Source organism: Trachemys scripta, chromosome 7 (genome assembly GCF_013100865.1).
Source record: "Trachemys scripta elegans isolate TJP31775 chromosome 7, CAS_Tse_1.0, whole genome shotgun sequence".
In the NCBI taxonomy this organism is placed as follows: Eukaryota; Metazoa; Chordata; order Testudines; family Emydidae; genus Trachemys; species Trachemys scripta.
In genome coordinates, this window is record NC_048304.1 from 105,489,692 (window position 1) to 105,504,919 (window position 15,228).

General features: G+C 42.9%; 1 long non-coding RNA gene across 14 annotated transcripts in view; it reads right to left on the minus strand.

Annotated features, from left to right (window-relative positions):
- LOC117880695 overlaps nucleotides 1–15,228 on the minus strand; it is a 48,406-nt gene that overhangs the window by 17,255 nt on the left and 15,923 nt on the right. For 6 of the 14 annotated variants that reach the window (XR_004646582.1, XR_004646580.1, XR_004646587.1 and 3 more), the window contains one exon: nucleotides 6,176–6,359. The exons of 5 other annotated variants lie outside the window; for them this stretch is intronic. This is a non-coding gene — a long non-coding RNA (uncharacterized LOC117880695). Of the gene's footprint in view, nucleotides 1–5,948; nucleotides 5,992–6,175; nucleotides 6,752–15,228 lie in introns of those variants that run through there. 3 more of the 14 variants (XR_004646578.1, XR_004646590.1, XR_004646593.1) reach the window with 3 other exon arrangements.

The window sequence follows — 15,228 nt, forward strand, 5'->3', positions numbered from 1 at the left end:
TTCAGAACATGTTAGTCTACAGGACTTTAGTTTAAAATTTGCTTTAAAAATATTTCATTAGTGTGTTGCTGAAGATTATAAAATCAGATCTCTAAAAAAATCCTTGCATAGATTTTTAGATGCACAATCTGAGTAACAGAGGGGTAGCCGTGTTAGTCTGAATTTGTAAAAAGAAACAGAGGGTCCTGGGGCACCTTTAAGACTAATTACTTCTGTTAGTCTTAAAGGTGCCACAGGACCCTCTGTTGCTTTTTACAATCTGAGTATTCATCTTTAGCCTTATATGCTTGAATCTTCAGACATACAGTTTTTTAAATAAATCCTTCAAAAGGCCACCCTTATCTAAAATGCACATGCAAGCCCGTGCTGCCATCAGGCATAGGGACACCAGTTTAATAATATTGCATAGGGCTCGGCCCGGTAATCATCAAGTGATTCATCCCGTCGCCCATTCCCAGCTTCTGGCAAACAGAGGCTAGGGACACCATCCCTGCCCATCCTGGCTAATAGCCATTGGTGAACCTATCCTCCATGAATTTATCTAATTCTTTTATGAACCATGTTATAGTCTTGGCCTTCAAAACATCCTCTGGCAAGGAGTTCCACAGGTTGATTCTGCATTATGTGAAAAAAGACTTCCTTTTGGTTGTTTTAAACCTGTTGTCTATTAATTTCATATGGTGGCCCCTAGTTCTTGTGTTATGAGAAGGAGTAAATAACACTTCCTTCCTTACTTTCTCCACACCAGTCACGATTCTATAGATCTCTGTCATATCCCCCCTTAGTCGTCTCTTTTCCAAGCTGGAAAATTCCAGTCTTATTAATCTCTCCTCATACAGCAGCCGTTCCATACCGCTAATCATTTTTGTTGCCCTTTTCTGAACCTTTTCCAATTCCAATATATCTTTTTTGAGATGGGGTGACCACATCTGCACGCAGTATTCAAGATGTGGACGTACCATGGATTTCTATAGAGGCAATATGATATTTTCTGTCGTATTATCTATCCCTTTCTTAATGATTCCCAACATTCTGTTTGCTTTTTTGACTGCTGGTGCACATTGAGTGGATGTTTTCAGAGAACTATCCATAATGACTCCAAGATCTCTTTCTTGAGTGGTACCAGCTAATTTAGACCCCATCATTTTCTATGTATAGTTGGGATTATGTTTTCCAGTGTGCATTACTTTGCATATTCATTAATCTCTGTTAGACCCAAACCTTTCCAGCAGCTAGAATGAACAGAAATGGAAAGCACACAGAGTTAGAAGACCTTTTAGTTTGACAGTTGGTGGGTCAAGAATACTTCCACACAGAGGGTTGGGAAGGACAGACAAGTTATCCCACAATACACCTCAAAACAATTCCTAGAGTGCTTTAATTTAGAGAGACACTAGGAAACCTGGGATATGCCCTCCTCCCCCGGAAATTCTAGCACCTAACCTGCATCAATGCAGCACCAGTGTGGATGAAGATATGTAGATATAGCTCGAGTGAGGCTCTGAAGTGCGGATGCTCACATGTGGCCTTGGCTAACTAGGATGCCCAGATCCAGATTCCTGGACCCAGGCTAACTCTTCAGTGAAGAAATAACCAGTGATATTGATGGGAATAGGGCCCTGATTCAGCAAAAGGCATGTTTGTAACTTTAAGCATATGAATTGTCTAACAGAAGCTTTAACTTTAAGCACATGCTTGAAATCACAGGGATTACTCATGTGTTTAAAGTAAAGCAGGTGCGTAAGGCTCTGCTGAATCAGGGCCTAGAATTCTGGAATGCCTGGATCCAGCCACTGTTGTTGCCTAATTAAATGAGCTGGTTTTTACTAAAAAGTTAATGTATCTAACCAATAGAGTATAAAATCTATTTAAGCAGTGTGGACTCATTTCTAAGTAGCTTTCCTTTTCTGTGGCCTAAATATCACTCCCCTGGTCTCCTTCTTCCACAAGCCACTCTGTGGCTCACACCACATTACATGCCTGCAATCTTCTACTGCTCCGACCTGTGCACCGTGAAACCTTAATCCTCCTTATGCATTTCTTCTGAAGACAATTTTTAGCCTTCTTTCCAACACAGTCTCTCCAATCCTGCCCTGTTCCCTAACATTGCTTCCTCAGATGACCTGCAAAACTAACATGTGCATGTAATAAATATATCTTGATCTCTTCCTGTCATAGCACTGGTTCTTCCCATAAAACCTCTACTCAGTGCTGGGTTTGTTATTCCTTACTGGACTTGGTCTAAATTAGTCCCTCAACCTGTAATAAGGACCAGGTGGGTGGACTTCTGTGACTGCAGGCACCTGGCTCTGCACAGACACAGGAGGCCATATATGTGGATGACATTGAAGAATTGGGACCTAAGGCTGTAATATCTCAGTGGCAGGGACCTGTTTTATTCATGTGTGAAGTGACACATACACATACAGCTCTGATAGCATATAAATAACAAGGGCACTTATCCTGTAGTACAGCGGTTCTCAAACTGTGGGTCAGGACCCCAAAGTGGGTCATGGCCCCGTTTTAATGGGGTTGCTAGGGTTGGCGTTAGACTTGCTGGAACCCGGGACTGACGCCAAAGTCCGAGTCCCACCGCCTAGGGCTAAAGCCAAAGCCCGAGGGCTTCAGCCCTGGGCGACAGGGCTCAGGTTACAACCCCCATCCCACTCCCCGCCAGGGGTGAAGCCCTCAAGCTTTGGCCCCCCTGCCCCTTCCTGGGATTGTGTAGTAAGTTTTGTTGTCAAAAGGGGATCACGGTGCAATGAAGTTTGGGAAATCTGCTGTAGTCTGATCCATGTGAGAGGGCCCATGTACCAGTGAAGAGGACTGCTGGTGTCAAGTAAGACTCCACTTGGGTGTAAGGGACTTTCTACGTGGATCAGATTGCAGGATCAGAGGCAAGGTTAGTGCAGATCATTCAGTGATAGTAAGAAGTGAATTTATTGTACACCTGTCCCCAAATACCCACTGAATAATAAAAAAACAAACCCTTGTTCTATTTACAGAGTACTGTAAATCATACCAAACAGAGTCAGTGCCAACTAATCAGATTATTGGATGAGAGAGAGGGAGCAAGACCTTTTTTCAAGTTGCCATAATTGATTGATATACCTCTCAGAGTTCTGAATACATTCACTTCTGTCTAAAACCTCCTAGCCTTTTCTTAATTGCTCATTGAATCTTCTCCTTTGTGTGGGAGGAGACGTAGGATTAAATACATTCAGTAAAAATAAGCAACAGAAATCAGTACATCTAAGAGAGTGACTCAACAGGAGTGTAGGTACTACACAGCTGCAGAATGGTGTAATGGCTGGAGTAACAATGTAACATGAGTTCAAGGGGACAATGAGAAGACCAGGATTATTTTGCTGTTGTTGGGGGAGGTCTTATAGCGACAGCAACAGATGAAGTTAAATAATTTCTTTTAAATAAAAATGGCACAGGTCTGGGAAGAGCTGGCAAGGGACATTATCTGGGCAGCACTGAAGTTTTGTGGGGAATATTTAAATGGCTCCAGGCTCATCTAGTTCAGAACTTTTTTAAAATTAATTTAACACAACTCTGTGATTCTAGAAATCGGTGCCATAAAACATCTATAACTTCCCCGAGCATTGATGAACCTACAAGAACTGAAGAGTCAGCAACTTTCACTTTACTCTGATAACATTTTTTTAAATAAAATCCTTTAGCAGATGATTGGACTGAGTGTGTTACCATATTTACTGATACATTAAAAAAAAAACCAGCTTAATTTTTTAAAAAAGATTTGTTTCTTGGAAAGACAGTTCTATGATTGGTTTCATTTTTAAACTTTAAAAACAATGTAGCAATTCAGCAATGGCATATTTAACAACTATTGCTGTATCACATCATTTATCACACAAAGTAGCTATATCTTCATCGATTTTACATGTTATAATAGAATTATAATAGTAACAGAATAAAATCATGGCAATGAATAGAATATTGTCATGGAATCAGTCTCACACTTTAGAAATAAATGAGTACAACTAAGATGTATAGTTAGTGACAGGAGATCATTAGCGTGTGCCAATGTTCTCTTCCACTGATGTGTCCTACTTACGTATTTAGCTCTTCATAGAATCATAGAAGATTAGGGTTGGAAGAGACCTCAGGAGGTCATCTAGTCCAACCCCCTGCTCAAAGAAGGACCAACCACAACTAAATCATCCCAGCTAGGGCTTTGTCAAGCAGGGCCTTAAAAACCTCTAAAGATGGAGATCCACCACTTCCCTAGGTAACCCATTCCAGTGCTTCACCACCCTCCTAGTGAAATAGTTTTTCCTAATATCCAACCTAGACCTCCTCCTCAGCACCTTCGGATGCATTGCATCCGGCCCCATGGACTTGTGCATGTCCAGCTTTTCTAAATAGCCCTTAACCTGATCTTTCACCATTGAGGGCTGCTTACCTCCTCCCGATACAGTGCTGCCCAGTGCAGCAGTCTGGGAGCTGACCTTGTCTGTGAAGACCGAGGTAAAAAAAACATTCAGTACTTTCCACATCATCTGTCACTAGGTTGCCTCCCCCATTCAGTGAACGTCCCTGACCTTCTTCTTGTTGCTAACATACCTGTAGAAACCCTTCTGGTTACCCTTCACATCCCTTGCTAGCTGCAACTCCAGATGTGCCTTGGCCTTCCTGATTACACCCCGGCATGCTTGAGCAATATTTTTAAACTCCTCCCTAGACATCTGACCAAGTTTCCACTTCTTGTAAGCTTCCTTTTTGTGTTTAAGCTCACCAAAAATTTCTCTGTTAAGCCAAGCTGGTTGCCTGCCATATTTTTAGGGTGACCAGATGAGATGAAGAAAATATTGGGATACCGGAGGGTGATGGGTGCGGGGGGAAGGAGCCGAGTGCTGCCGGCGGAGCAAAATATCAGGACAAATTGCATCCCGACCAGAGATCGGTTGGGACACGGGACAAACAGCTAAAAATCGGGATGGTCCCGATTTTATCAGGACGTCTGGTCACCCTACATATTTGTTATTTTTTCTGCACATCGGGATGGTTTGTTCCTGCACCCTCAATAAGGCTTCTTTAAAATACAACCAGCTTTCCTGGACTCCTTTCCCACTCATATTAGCCTCCCAAGGAATCCTGCTCATCAGTTCCCTGAGGGAGTCAAAGTCTGCTTTTCTGAAGTCCAGGGTCCGTATTCTGCTGCTCTCCTTTCTTCTTTTTGTCAGGATCCTGAACTTGACCATCTCATGGTCATTGCTGCCCAGGTTGCCACCCACTTCTACTTCCCCTACCAATTCTTCCCCGTTTGTGAGCAGCAGGTCAAGAGGAGCATGGTCCCTAGTTGGTTCCTCCAGCACTTGCATCAGGAAGTTGTCCCCAACACTCTCCAAAAACTTCCTGGATTGTCTGTGCACTGCTGTATTGCTCTCCCAGGAGATGTCAGGGTGATTGAAGTCCCGCATGAGAACCAGGGCCTGTGATCTGGAAACTTCTGTTAGTTGTCCGAAGAAAGTCTTGTCTACCTCATCCTCCTGATCTGGTGGTCTATAAGAGATGTCCACCACGATATCACCCTTGTTGCTCTCACCTCTAAACTTAACTCAAAGACTCTCAACAGGCTTTTCTCCAGTTTCATATTGGAGCTCTGAGCAATCATACTGCTCCCTTACATACAGTGCAACTCCTCCACCTGTCCTTCCTGAACAGTTTATACCCATCCATGACAGTGCTCCAGTCATGTGAATTACCCCACCACGTCTTTGTTATTCCATACACATCATAGTTCCTTGACTGTGTCAGGACTTCCAATTCTTCCTCCTTGTTTCCCAGGCTTCTTGAGTTTGTGTAGAGGCACCTCAGATAACTAGCTGATTGCCCTACTTTCTCGTATGAATCAGGAGGCCTCCTCTGTTGCACCCTCCTCCTTGTGTTTCCTCCCGGTACCCCACTTCCCCACTTACCTCTGGGCTTAGGTCACCATCCCCTGGCAAACCCAGTTTAAAGCCCTCCTCACTAGGTTAGCAAGCCTGCCTTTGAAGATGCTCTTCCCTCTTTGTTAGGTGGATTCCATCTCTTCCTAGCAATCCTTCTTCCTGGAACAACATCCTATGGTCAAAGAATCCAAAGCCCCCTCTCCAACACCACCTGTGTAACCACACATTTACCTCCATAATTTGATGGTCCCAACCTGGGCCTTTTCCTTCAACAGGGAGGATGGACGAGAACACAACTTGCGCCTCAAACTCCTTTATCCTTCTTCCCAGAGCCACGTAGCCTGCAGTGACCTACTCTTAGCAGTATTATTAGCACCCTCTTTGTAATATGCAATTCCAGTTTCATACAAGATGCCTGTTTGTTGGTTCCCAATTACCCTGGTATGTTGACAGATTCAGATTTTGCGAATCAGAAATATGTAGCCTTTGATATTCCAGCAGCATGATCTGTATTAGTTTATCTTGCCTAATCTCTTTCTTTGAAGAAAGTTTAAGATGCAATAGCCTGCCCTTAAATAAAAGAGAATAGCTTTATAACTATCTATTCCAAGGGACTGTTTTAAACTCACCGGGCTTAAACATCAAGGAAATGTAATTCTGTGTTCAAGCTACTATGGGATTATGTGCATCTGTAAATTGCTTAGATACCACAGCAAGTTAGATCTTCCATACAGTAAAAAAGATTAAGGATTTAGTTTTGGGGATTTCTTTTTATTTGTCTATTTTACAGTAGCTGGGGGGAGGGATAGCCTCAATCCTTGAGGGGGCCATTTAGGGAACTGGGGTAAAAATCTGTCTGAGGATTGGTCCTGCTTTGAGCAGGGGGTTGGACTAGATGACCTCCTGAGGTCCCTTCCAACCCTAATATTCTATGATTCAAAGCGTAAACAACTAGCTCAAAGGCAGATGTCAGAAGGCAGACAGCTTTATGTGTAATTGTGTATCTTCATGTCACATTAGCAGCCAAGCAAAAGAGAAGCAGAAAGTGGTTGCCATGATGAAAGCACTTGTATTTGCATAATAAAATCCAGCCTAATCAAGTATGACAAAATATTACAAAATTAGGATCCAGTCCAGCGAAGTGCTGAGCACTTTCCCCTCCCACTGAAGTCAATGCAAATTGATGAAGCTGCTCACTCCTTGACAAATGAGGCCTCTAGGCTGGAAACACAACCCTCACAGACATGAAGTCCCTGCCTATGGATGCATACACTGTCACTTGGGACATTTTTCTTCCTTCCTAGTGCTTCAGAAGTTTCATGTAATTCAAGCACCACACTACCCACCATTTCTCCATACAGCTGCACAGTAAAACCGACTATCATAGGGAGAGGCCTCAAACAAAACACTGGATCCAAATAATGAAGAATTTTCAGATCAGACTTTTTGTCTTGGGCCATCTTTGAGCAGACAGGAATAGCAAGGTGACTGCAAAGTATACTTAGTGTATCATGAGCTGTATTGTATACATTATCTCTACAGAATCAAAACCACAGGTGGGAAAAAACAGCAAAAAGGTTTTCAATTGACTGGGGCTGGGTATGTCACAAACAGAAGAAGCAGCTGTTTGGATTGATGCTCCCCCCTTCCCACTTTGTGTACAGTGACTGAAGTTCTGCCAGTCATTTGTGGGCTATTTTTCTTATTCTTGATCCTACTGGCTTCGAATTCACCACTCCATTACCACTAATATGTTTTTTACCTGCATTGCATATTTTTCAGACAGATTACCCCTTGCCTGTCTGTCACTTAGTTAAAAGCTCAAGTGTGTCTAATTTATCCTCATAGCTCATGCCCTCGAACCTGAATCATATTCATTTATTGGCTGATTCCCTCCCAAATCCTAGAATATTCCAAATAAGGTCTCATTTGCTGCTTATTCAAAGTCAAAATAACTTCCCTTATGTAAGCTTGATAACCCCTAGTGAGATGCCACTTAAAAAAATAAATTAAAAAATTATAAATTAATGGAGATATCCCATCTCCTAGAACTGGAAAGAACCTTGAAAGGTTGGCAAGTCCAGCCCCCTGCCTTCACTAGCAGGACCAAGTACTGATTTTGCCCCAGATCCCTAAGTGGCCCCCTCAAGGATTGAACTCACAACCCTGGGTTTAGGAGGCCAATGCTCAAACCACTGAGCTATTCCTCCCTTCCATAAACTTGGGTACATTTTGAGTGCTGTTGGCCACCTTGGATTTTGATCCTTTTAGATCTCAAAAGCTAAGTAGGGTTATCATAGCACTGCCAAATCTCACAATTTTATCCGGTGTTAGGGCCGGCTCCAGCTTTTTTGCCGCCCCAAACCGATTGAGCTGCCGCCGAATTGCTGCCAAAGACTGAGGTGGGCCGGTTGAGCTGCCGCCAAAGTGCCGCCGCCGCCGATCCGGACCACCCCAACAACAGATGGAGTGCCACCCCTTTCTATTGCCTGCCCCAGGCACCTGCTTCCTTCGCTGGTGCCTGGAGCCGGCCCTGTCCTGTGTTATTTGGTGTTCTTAAAACCCCAGCTCCTGGAGTCAAGTGATTACAGTACAGACCCGTTTATGTGCAGATATCAGGAGTCAAGCCATCACGACCGCGTGTTAATGGACCACGGGTTAAGAGGGCCATGCTGAAATAGCTTAAGATATCTATATATACACACATGTATAATTATCTAGGATTACATATGTATTCACAGCATCCCAAATACTGCAGGCCTATCTGTTAATGGCGCTTTGCAAGAATATAAATTCAAATGTGTAATCTAATAAAAACATTATTATTACTACACAGGGGTGAAAGTAACTCAGGACACTTACCGGTACGGGGCGAGGGCTGTTCTGGCCCATGGAAGGGGCGGGGCCTCTGGCAGAAGGGGCAGGGATAGGGGTCAGCATCCCCCACCCAGCCCTTCCAGGGCACCTGGCCTGTGCCGCCCAGGGTTCCTGTAGCAATTTAAAGGGCCCGGGTTCCAGACACCATTGCTGCAGTAGTGGCGTCCGGAGCCCTGGGCCCTTTTAAATCACCGGCCCCGGGGCAGCTGCTCCCTTTGCCCCCCCCGCCTGTTGGCGGCCAAAGGGGGGGGCAAAAGGGGCAGGGGCCTTAAAGAGCTGCAGGTCCTTTGCCACAGCCGTGCTTTAACATTGCTGCGCCCCATCCCCCCATCGGCGGCCCAGTGCTGCCGCGGCAAAGGACCATCCTTAAAGCACTGCCGTGGCAGCGCTTTAATTTCCCTGCCCTTTTTGCCTCCCCTGTCAGCAGCTCTGCTGATAGGGTCCCTACCGGCAGGGCCGCCGACGGGGGTGAGGGTGGGGGAAGGGGAAGGGGCAGCAACGTTAAAACGCTGCCACGGCCGCGCTTTAAGGATGGTCCTTTGCCGCGGCAGTGCTTTAACGTTGCTCCTCCTTCCCCCCCCAACTCGGCAGTAAAGAACAACATGTTTCCGCTCTGTGCTTCCTGTCGATTTCTATGTCAGTGAGTTAGTGAGCAAATCAGTAGCGCTTCATAGCAAGTTCCTGTACCGCATGTTAACGAGTCTCACATGTTAAATAGGTAGCACTGGGAGGCATGGCGCTACCGCACATTAAGCGGATTCACACGTAAACGGGTCTGTACAGTACCAATGAATCTCAGATTTCCTCCTGGTTGCAGAGAAAACCTTGACAATGTAACCCAAGTACACCCTAAAAAGGCTCAGAAATCAGAAGGCGAACAAAAAGATAATAAAATGTATTTTTTTAAAATCTCATTTTCAAAGACAAATCTCATGATATTTTGGGACCCGACAATTTTTGAATGCTATGGGTGGACAAGATTGTTATTGCCAAGGAGCACCTGCTTGCAGCAGGAATAACTTTGCTGATTCAGCAGATGGCACACTTCTCTTTGAGTCCGTACTGAACCAACACCCCAGCCTAGTGTTAAAGAACAATTTGCTGCTGGAAGTATTCTCTCCCAGAGTGACATGAATCTTGAATGGTCATTAAAGTTCCCATGGAACATTTCAGGAAAGTAAGGAGCATTAGCCCCAGTGACCAAGTTGAATTCCAGTTTGGGTCATCACATTCTGTCTAGCTAAAAACCCTCACGAGCAGCATGCAAGAATATACTATTCTTTTTCACATTTTGTCCCAGAACTTGTATATAGTGCTGTTCTGTGCTACTGAACAGCTTATGTATTCCATCCCAGAGATGGCTGGCTGCATTCTAGTGGTGGTTAAAGGGATGTGTGTGTGTGTGTGTGTGTGTGTGTGTGTGTGTGTGTGTGCGCGCGCGTGCCCCTATGCCACATACAGTTTCTACATTGTTTTGGCATTCAACTAGATCAGGGGTCGGCAACCTTTCAGAAGTGGTGTGCCAAGTCTTCATTTATTCACTGTAATTTAAGGTTTCGCATGCCAGTAATACATTGTAACGTTTTTAGAAGGTCTCTCTCTATAAGTCTATATTATATAACTAAACTATTGTTGTATGTAAAGTAAATAAGCTTTTTAAAATGTTTGGGAAGTTTCATTTAAAATTAAATTAAAATGCAGATCTTATCAGTTTACTGTGATCCTTGCCCTTGCTTTTCCTTGATGAGTTTTCCAATGTCTGGCACGTATTTGGATACTTTAAGCTGCACTCAGGCTTCTGAGTGATCAGTTGTTCATCAGCTCTGAGAGGGACAGAGGACAGATTTCATGTGTGAAAATAGCTGTTCACACAGGTATGTGGATCCAAACGCTGAAAGCATTGCAAACGCAGTTTTCTTCAAACGGTTAAATTTCACTGGCAGGTAGTTCCAGCAGGTCAGAATAGAGGCCCCATGATCTTTCTCAGTAGCTTCAAGTGCACTCCACAGATTTTTAAACTTTGAGGCCCACGATTCTTAGCTTTTTAACTGAATGAGCTTGCATTTTGAAATCGTCAACACCCATCCACTGAAATACAGACAAATCCAAGTCGCTTTTGTTGCAGTTTTCAGGTTTAATTAGAAAAGAAAGTATTGGGCCAAATCGCTGGAAATCTTGAAATCTGTCAGAAAATTCTGATTCCAGTTCTTGCATGTACATTCCAATCTCATCAACTCTGACAGTGCAATGTGTCGATAGCTCTTTTATGTTCTGGAAGTAGCGGAAAGTCAAAGTTCGAATATCCTGAGAAAAAACTGCTAGAAACTTCCAGGTTTCATAAAGCTCCAGAACCGTTTGCCGTGCACCTTGGAGATAGAGGTTGAGTTGGTTTAGGTGAGCGGTGATGTCAGTTAGAAACATGAGCTTACACAGCCATTTGTCATTATCCAGTTCGGGATAGTTTTGTCCTTTTTCTGACAAAAAGGCCTTGATTGCATCAAAACAGTTTACAAAGCACACCAAAACCTTGCCATGACTTAGCACCGAATGTTGCTGTGAAGTGGAATGTCGTTATAAGCGCTGCCCATCTCTTCTAGCAGTGCTTGAAACTGTCTGTGAGTCAAAGCAGATCGAGCAACAATGAAATTCACAATTTGCACCACTGTATTCATCACATTATTAAGCTCTTAATTAGAAATTTTAGCACACAGGTTTTCTTGATGGATGATACAGTGAAATTTGACTGTCGAGTGGCCAATTTGATCTTCAAGTAACTTTACAAATCCCTTCTGTTTTCCGACCATGGCAGGAGCACTGTCTGTTATCACACAAAATATTTTTCTGATGTCAATTCCTCGTTCTTCAAAATGGTTTACAAAACTTTCCACTATATCTTCTCCCTTTGTTGTGCCATGCAGGGGTTTTAGGCAACAAAGTTCCTCTTGGATTTCATTGGAAGCACAATATCTTGCAACAACTGCCAAACGTGGAACGTTGTTTATATCCACGCTCTCATCAACTGCAACGCTAAACACTGCTGTGTCTTTTAATGCAGTTGTCTGCTTTTCGTTAATGTTTTCTGCCATTTTGCTTGTGTGTCTCTCAACTGCTCTGGCAGAGATGGGCAGTTCTTTTATTCTAGATATGATCGTATCTTTATTTGGCAAATCATTGAATAAAACTTCTGAACTGCTGAGAAAAACTTCTTTTATATATTCCCCATCTGTAAACGGCTTTCTGTTTTTTTGCAATGCACTGTGCAATCTTGTAACTTCCTTCTGTATCTTGATTTTTACTTATACTTAAGCATTTAAAAACACTGCTTTGCTTCTCATATCCTGCTACTGCCTTTTTGATTGATTCAGTCTTGTCTCCTTCATCAAGAAAGGTTTTCTTGTGCTTCGTTTCAAAATGTTGAACACTTGATGTGCGACACTTTCACAACAGAAAGCACAAACAGCACAGTCCTTCTTTTGAATAAATCCAAATGTGTCTGTCCAAGAAGGTTGAAATGAATGGACATCTAACTTTGCTTTCTTAGGAGCTGGCATTTTGTCAAATGTACCCCTCAACTCACAGTGGGGAAAAAAATGGCGATGGGGGCACACACAACGTCAAACACAGTGCACTGTTCCATGTGGTCTGATATAAGCAGCAAATCAGGACTTAAAAATATCCCAGTGGTGCAGAAACAATTTTTAAGGTTGGGGTGCTGAGCTGTGCCCCCACTTGCCCTTGTCTGCACCCCTCACTGCCCCAGGCTGGGGCCAGTAGGCCACAGCTGGGGGAAACTGCAGAGCGCCGGGTCGGCGGCCAGTTTCCCAGGCCGGCAGCAGGCTGAGCAGGGCCGGTGGCTGGGACCCCGGCTGGCAGGGGGCTAGCGGCCGGAACCCCAGACTGGCAGCAGAGTGCCACTGAAAATCAGCTCACGTGCCGCCTTTGGCATGCGTGCTGACCCCTGAACTAGATGAAAGGTACTATATACATGTAAGGATGTAATTTGCCCTAGTTGCCTCCAGAACACATCCTCCTCACTTCTCTTCTGGTATCTATTCTCATTGTCTTCCACGGTCCTGAATTTGCTGAGGCCACATGAAATTAAAGATATTTTCTAGATTTGTGTGCCATTTGAAAGCACAGACCATTAAACCAGACCATCAAGCAAAGTCCAGAAAGCCTCCTTTTTCCAGTGATTATAGTTGGCACAGTTGAATTAGCAGGAAAAAACAGGCTTACCTTATCACTGAAGGAGCCAAGTTGAAAAAGTATAATTCAAAAGACTTTTGCATACAGGTTCATAATACAACAGGGAGTATTTTCCCCTACCATATGGGGCCAGATCCTGCAAGGTCAATTCTTATTGACTTTGACTGGAAGCTGTCAGCATTCGCTGCATTACTGGCTCTAAAGAACAACCATTTGTTTGCCTGCTGTTCCCAGCCCTTGTGTTTTCTAAATGCTAGAAGTCACATTTTCATCTTCCATTTCTAAGCCACAGTGATCTGATGTGACCTAGTCTTTTAATCCCTAGAGTGACAACATGAAGGGAATATACAGAACTTGCAAAACTGGGCAAGGTTGTGGTAAATTCCACTGAATCTAAGTAAGTTACCTCTCAGGGCAATCTGACTTCTCTGAGGAATATTGGACAGTCTGGTTTCCATGAGATTCACATCAAGCAGATCAAATTTGGACCTGGGTATTTTGAGAGGCCCAATGAAGACAGTTTTTGCAAGAGCGTATGCCAGAGTAAAGATATTTTTTGTCTATTATTGTTAAGACCTTGGGCTTTGAAGAGCATTCTTTCCTTTCTTCATTTCTGCAGGCTATTCTCTCTTTCAAATGTGGAATGTTCTGTGCCAAAGACAAACGCAATTATGATGGTAATGTATGTGGCTCACTGTAGAACAGTTGCAGAGGATACAGAACTATGCACTGTAATTTTATATAGCTACTTTTATATTAACAAATGATTTATACTTTGAAAAGCAGCTATTATATGGTAGGAATGGCAGAAGATTGTTGTGTCTGGTGAAAAGTTGAAATATTCAGCCTCAAGAACAATAACTGAGGGGGAATAAAGAGGGAGATGAAAATAATCTATTCTAGATTATAATAAAATAAGATATTTTTGATACTTTTAGGTGCGCACTCTCACAGTCTTAAAATATCTTTTATATATAATGTAAGAGTGATAGCTGCTTCTTTGCAATAATCTCTGACTAGGAGTGAACTCCAAATACATAGCAGAAACGAATTCCTTGGACATACCTATCAATACTTGTCCTAGTTCCTGTTTTTCTCCAGCTCCCTCCACAGCACTTCCCACAGTAGCAGGAGCTGTTTAATCTGCATGATACCAGATATATTCCTGTACAGTAAAGCAGCAATTTCCCACTGCACCATCTCCCTCTTTCCTTACTGCACAGCTGCAGTATCTGCTTGAATTTCTACCTTAAAAAATAATGAGCAAACTAACCTGAGCAAAAATATAGATCTACTGAATCTTAAAGAATAACTTGTCCTTACAAATCAACCACATAAAATAATTTTTGTTCATACTTCAGCATTATGAATTAGTCGGTCATACACTTCTAAATTACATTACAATATGGTAGCATATCCCATTAAATAAACAGTGGATTACATCTCATTCCCTGACTACATGGATCTGTAATACATCATATGTGGAACCACACATAGTATAAATGTTTGTTTTTTACTGTTTTTACTCAAAATGGCAAGAGCTGCAGCACATACAGCTATATAAATAATTGTAGACTTGTAGCAGCCCACTGGATCACAAAATTCTCAAAAGGTTCCTGGACTGTCCAAGTTCTTGCAAAAACTTTGAGTAATACATGCTTGACTAACTCAGTTGCCTAAATCTATCTACTGTATAACTCCCATTCCCTAGCTGTCTACAAAACAATGAACATGAGCTGCAACATAATTTAATTCTGAACACTCAGCTAAGAAAACAACCTTTTCCTCTCCCTTCTGGCAGAATTAACTCCCCTCCCCCCACCCCGCAACTAAACTTCTGCAACAAAAAGGTTCCACAAAAATTTAATTTCCCCAATCACTAGTTTACTCAGATGAATTCAAAGTAAACTCTCGCAAGTTATATGACAGAGAATTTCCCCCTACTACCCAGGGAAAATCTTCATTTGTTTCAATACTGTCTTTCTGAGGGTATCTCAAGTAAAACAAATGATTCCTTTAATAATCTTCCTGCCTAAACTTCCTTTTTTAACCTCTTCTGGCTGATTTAGAACAAAATTTGCATCGGTTTTAGCTGACCTGGTGCAAAATGTGTGTGTAGACATGACCTAAAAACTCCAGAAGAGAGGATTTCTTTACAAACCTCTGCCCTGACACATGGAAAAGATATTGGAAGTGTGTTTACCTCTATGTTTGCATGGTGCCT